This window comes from Natator depressus, chromosome 14, assembly GCF_965152275.1.
Source record: "Natator depressus isolate rNatDep1 chromosome 14, rNatDep2.hap1, whole genome shotgun sequence".
Lineage (NCBI taxonomy): Eukaryota > Metazoa > Chordata > Testudines > Cheloniidae > Natator > Natator depressus.
Genome location: NC_134247.1, coordinates 36,243,577 through 36,249,915, shown reverse-complemented (window position 1 = coordinate 36,249,915; position 6,339 = coordinate 36,243,577). Strand labels below are relative to the sequence as shown.

The following is a 6,339-nucleotide window of genomic DNA, read 5'->3' as shown; positions in this document are numbered from 1 at the left end:
TAGGTGTGGGCCATACCTAAATTATCTTTAATCTCCACCATGTCTTCAATGTTTAGCAGTCCCACTTCTTCTTTCCTGCTTTCTTTTCACTTAGCTAGCTAAATAACCTTTCTTATTTGTTTTAATTTCCTTTGCAAGGTCCACCTCTGCTTGGCTTTTGGCAGTTCTCACTTTATCCATCCAATTTCTGACCTCCACCAGGTAGCTTTCCTTGTTGATCCATTGCTTCTTCCATTCCTTGTAGGCTTTCTGCTTTCTCTTAATCACCTGTTTGAGATGCTTGGCCATCCATTTCAAAATATTTGAAATTTTATTTCATTTTTAGCTCTAATGGTCTTGAAAGGCAATATGCACTGAACAATGAATGGTGAATTTTGCCTCATGTCTCACATTTTGAATTAAAGCATCATTTTGGCTTGTATTTTGGAAACTGAGAAAAAAAAGTTTTCCTCTTTCGTTTTCACTATTTTCCTGATCTCTCCCTTTTATACCCTTTCAAAAGGGAGGAAAGATAAAACATATGAGAAAGTAGGGTGACAATTACTCCTTGTATTATGCCTTTACTGTATTCCAAGTTAAAAATTGTGAAAACATTTCTTCAAGATTTGTTTGTGAAAAAAATTATTTGACATATTTTGGTTTTTCACCCTTTTCCAGTTGGTAATAAATATGTAAAAAATGTTATTCCCCCTATTTTCCATTACTTTCTAAAACTCCTCCCCCAGCCCCAACAAATTTGGGTTTTTCTCTACTTTCTTTCACTTTTGTACCTTTCCTACAATTTTTCCATTGGAAAGGAGAGAGAAAAGAAAAAAAAGGCAGAGAAAAGTTGGGAAAGTACCAATATTGCAATAAAACAAAGAGAGGATACTGACATCATTCAATTTCCAAAACCAGAAATAAACCCTGACATTTGAAGTCAAATCCTTGAAATATAAAAATATTGAAAATCTCCATTTCACATTAAACTTTTTCATCATTCCATTTTGTAAATTTTCCATGAGACAATGGAAATTATTTGGTAAAAAATAAAGAGATTTTCCCATTAAACATTGCATAGTCAACATAAGCACTGTTTTCAGTGGGAAAAGAGTTTGGTTAACACATTTTGACCAGCTCTAAGTATAGTTTCCTTCCCCGACTCAGTCTGAGCTAATATTTTTGGCCAGGCTGGAGCTATATTCTGACATTCTAGCTCTACAAGGTGGCTGTTCATGTATGTATGTATGTAATGTAATGAATTTTAGTGGTAGTGTGGGAACTCCTAGCATTACCAGGAAGGGCTGGGTTAAAAACATTGACATTCTTGATAATTACTCTGCAATTATTTTCATCTACTTGCAAATGTTTGTAAGTGATATGCTAAGAGAGACACAAGGATGATTTGGCTGAAGAGAGGAATTGGCACCACAGCTATTTTTGCAATTACACTGCAAATCTGAAAACATTCCCTGTAGATGAACTTCCATGGATCTGAACACCAAGCATGGATTCATTGCAGAAATTATGTCCAGCAACACACAGGCAGGAATACTTAACTTTATCTCCCAGCTGGGAGCATGAAAATGATTTAGGGTGAACTTAACAGAAGTTTATGGATGGATTTTAATACCTCCATGAGAATAGCTGGAGTCCAAGGGCACGGACATATCAGAACCATAGAAGACCATCACCATGGTGATGTGTGAGGTGCATCTGGAGAAGGCCTTGGAGCTCCCCTCAGCTGGACAGATCCACAAGATGGCCATTAGGATGAATGCTTAAGAGACCAAGATCAAGGAGAACCTAGTCAGGAGCAGTATCAACCCCTCAGTGAAATCTACCACCTCACTAACCCATGTGTCCATGCAGGCCAGCATCAAAATGGCCAGCTCCTCAAAGAAGAAGTAGTTGATCTTGTTCAGGCTGCAATAGACCAGACCCATGGTGTGAAGCTGATGTACCTTGTGGCAAAGAGGAAGCCTCATGTCCATGAGCCAGTTGCCATCCTGGCTTAGATCAGCCTGCTCTTGATAAGGGTGCAGCACAGAGAGTGGCAATTAGCTGAGTACCAGTTGTAGGCCATCATGGCATGGAGGGCAGACTCGGTTATCCCCAGGAAGAGGAAGATGTACATCTGGCTGATGCAGCCAGCATAGGAGATACTCTTCCTCCTGGAGAGGAGGTAGAGCAGTATCTGGAGCATAGTGGTAATGGTGTAGCTGATGTTCAGGAATGACTGGTTAGCCAGGAAGAAGTATGTGGAGATGGGAGTCACATAATGAGGCGAGTCCCAAGGAAGTTCATAGATACTAAGGTCAGAAGGGACCGTTATGATCATCTAGTCTGACCTCCTGCACAAAGCAGGCCACAGAATCTCACCCACCCACTCCTGAAAAACCTCACCTATGTCTGAGCTATTGAAGTTCTCAAATCGTGGTTTGAAGACTTCAAGAGCAGAGAATCCTCCAGCAAGTGACCTGTGCCCCATGCTACAGAGGAAGGCGAAAAGCCTCCAGGGCCTCTTCCAATCTGCCCTGGAGGAAAATTCCTTCCCGACCCCAAATATGGCGATCAGCTAAACCCTGAGCATATGGGCAAGATTCACCAGCCACATACTACAGAAAATTCTTTCCTGAAGTTCTCCAGGTTGAATGCCTGGAAGTCCACAAACAGCAGCAGCTCCATCCTCCTATAGATGGAGAGAATCCCAGAAGGCTAAAATCTGACATGGAGCTTCTGCACTTGGAGCTGGCCTCCGGGCAGGGTCTATATGGCCATGCAGAAGGACATGGAAAGCCATACTTAGCCTTCAACGGGATAATCAGATAAATCCATATTGTCCCTGCAGCTAAGTTTCGCTTGTCTGGGAACTCCAGGACAGGGGATGAATGTCTCTGGCTGAACTCCTTTTTTTTGTACTCCCCAGAATAGGTGGGGTGGGCATTTGCAAGAACCTATTGACGAGGTCCATGGGTGGTGGGTGATGCTTCCCTTTGGGGAGGCTAGCCCCCCTGACCCATCTCTTCTGGCTGAGGCCCTGCCCCATCTCGCTACTCTTAGCCCCCCCCTTTCCCCTAGCACTCGGAGCAGGGGGAATGAGAGCTTGGCTTCAGCTGGGGTCAAGCTCTTAGCCTCAGCTGGGACCATGGCAGAGCTCTCTGCCCTGGCTGGGGCTCCCCCATTTTGCCCACCGCCCCGTCCATGGCCCCACCTCATTCTGCCCCTTCCCCTGCAGCCCCGCCATGGTTCTGCCCCCACTCTGCCTCTCCCACTCAAGGCCCCTCCCCTGCGTGCTCCTTCCCCACTACCCCTCTGCTGTGGCCCCCAGAGCAGAAAAGCTCTGTGCCCCCGCCGTGGCTCTGAAGCCATGGCAGGGAGTGAGATCTCCTCCAGCCCCAGGGCTATGGTGGGGGAGATTTTTCAGGAGGCTCCAAATTCGCCACTGCCCCTCCCTGCCCTCTGGTGGCATGGGGTTTGGAAAAGCTTAGCCTCCCCTGGCCCCCATTATGTGCTGCCCGTGACAAGGTCCCTCTATCTATTTGCCAAGGGGCCTTTTGCAAGAGTCTCTACTGGTGTAAGCATAAATAGGGGTCAACTTTTATAAATTTGCCAGGTGCCAGTTCGATTTTAAAGCCCAAAAGTAACAAATAACATTTGCCTATTTTTGGTAAATATTATAGCTCATATGTATATGAAATTTAATAAAGCCACCCCAAATCCAGGGATGGTTACCTTACTAATTGTAATGATAGGATCACCTCAGGTCAACTTTAACCTTGGACAGTTTTTCTCAAATGAGGACATTTTGCTATTCTTAAGCAAGCAAACAGTTTTATTAATTCTCCATCAAGTCTATGTGTATACAATCAACAGTTTAAAGAAGGCTTGTAGATTAAGTTTGGATGCTAGCAGTTCCAGGCACGTAATGAATACAACATACAGTTGCGAAAGCAATTGACATAGGCTAATGTTGGGGCCAAGCACAGAACAATCAAATTGTCTACAGTTCTTTCTCAGAACAGCTACTTTATAATGATCAGTTATCAATTCTTTAGGACTTTGAATACAATTAATGTATATAATATAACTCCTAAGGGAATGAAAGTTGCACTTTATCTCCTGCTTTTGATGAATGTGCTTAATTCCTGCTGATTAGTTTGAGAGGGACTAGTTTAAAACATCAGAAGAAATCATATAAAAGTAGACCTACATGGGAATGGAATTTTCCATTTCATAATAAATCTTGAAAGAGTTCAGAAAAGATAGGTGGTCTTCCTGGCTGCCCAGGGGGCTCCCACGCAGCCAGCCATACAGGCTGCTTCAGAACCAGGAGTCCCTGAGACCCTGACAGCTCACCTACCATTTAGCTGGCTGGTGGGCGAGCTAGCTTTTAACCTATGTGTCTGCTGTCATAGAAAATGGTAATGGAATTAATACATTCCTGCAGAACATTGGCGCTGACTCTGTGGGTGCTCTGGGGCTCAGCACCCAACGTCAGCCCTGCCGATCAGCTCCTCCCCCTCCCCCTAGTGCCTCCTGCCCACAGACAACCCAACCAATCAGCTCCTCCCCCTCCCTCCCACCACCTCCCTTCTGCCGTGATCAGGTGTTCAGCAGCGTGCAGAAGGCACTGGGGGGAGGGGGAGGAGCAAGGGCATGGCACGCTCAGGGGAGGGGGTAGAATGGGGTGGGGGAAGAGGTGGGGAGTCTGGAGAGTGGGGGTCAAGCACCCCCAGGCAAATGAGGAAGCCAGCGCTTATGCTGCAGAACATCTTGGTTCCTTTGAACCAGCATTTTCTGATAGAACTCTGTGCTGACCTACCCTACCTAAAAGTTATTCTTTGAGATTTCCATTCAGCCCACCAGTTTGGACATGTAAAGAATAAACCAGCATGTAGCATTATTCAATCAAAATCCTAAAATTCAGTTCTTCTCAGGGTAGTTCGCGAGCACAGACTCAGTGCAGCTAACTTTACAGGTACTTATATTTAATAAAGCAAAGAGAAATACAATCTCTTGCCACTTCCTCTTAGTCCTGGTAACTGTGAGAGGAGGAGAGAGGTTGTTCACACTGGCTGGTCTGAATTATCCAGTCACATTTTTGGGGATGAGCAGCTCTTTGGTGTATTCAGGAACTCAGACGTTCCACTCAATGGTCTCATGTTTCATACCCTTTCCTGCAGTCTTTGGAGAATGGTTATCGTCTTATTTTTATATTAAACTTACCATTGTTCTCTCACATTCCTGCTCCTCCAGTTTCTCTGCTACTTCCTTCCATAGCCAGAAGAAAACATTCATGGCACTTATTGGATTTTTTTCTTGTCAGATAATTTTTTTAGGTTTTATTCATTTCAGAGATTGTATTTCTCTATTAGCCTCCATTATTAATTAGAATTTCCCCTTTTAAGTAATTCTTCTTAGTAGTCGAAAGCTATACATATTAAGTATTTACAGCTTTCACTGTTTGCTTTTTTCTTCTTCCATACAATTCATAGACAAGTTTTTTACATTCTTTGATTATATTTGATACATTTCATTTCACCTTCTCTTGGGGTTTACAACAAAATAAGAGACATACTATTGGAGGAATAAAACAGATGAGGCACATGTAGAGAGATGGTATATCAGATTCATAAGGCAGACATGAGTACAAGTTTTTTGGGTTTAATTTGTGGTGAAAGGCAGGTGGTTCACATTCTGGGGGTATCAAGACCTTCATCCTTCGGTTTCTTGGGGATGAACAAGGGTTTTTGTTTTTTGTTTTGTTTTCTCTAGTTAGTTCAGTCATGCAGTTTCCACTCAGATATCTGGGACTTGATTCAATCGGTGGATGCAACGGGCCAATCTGTTTCGGAAATAAGGGTTTTACCCTTATTTTTCAATCGTCCAGGAGGATGCTTCAGCTACCAATTTCAAATTTGGGGGATTCCTTAGACAATGCGATTCATACCTTGGGATGTGGATTGATATTCTCCTATAGTTTTAATTTTCTAGCTAGAGTTAGAAGTGGCGAGGCATGATTTTGGGGTAAACAGAGGTGTGTGCAAAATTTCCTGTGGCATTGAGGGGAAAATGGATTTGGATTTTACCCTTGCAAACTACAATGGCATGTAGTTATTAACATTCTATCCGAGGGATAGTCAACATCTACATACATCACACCAGCTTCCATCCAAGTAGACCATGGAATGACCACAACTGTAATCAAGGCTCAGGATGAGCTAAATGGCTTCCTACTATGCACCGCATATCACCGATGGACAGATTGTGTCTTTGAGGCACAGACCTGAAGACCTGTGTCTCTGAGGCAGACCTATCTATCCCATCTCAGGAGGAGCCTTACGAGACAATTTTTTC

General features: G+C 43.6%; 1 pseudogene; it reads right to left on the bottom strand.

Annotated features, from left to right (window-relative positions):
- Positions 1-1,592: 1,592 nt before the first annotated feature.
- Positions 1,593-5,280, bottom strand: LOC141998874 (olfactory receptor 1L3-like; annotated as a pseudogene).
- Positions 5,281-6,339: the final 1,059 nt, after the last annotated feature.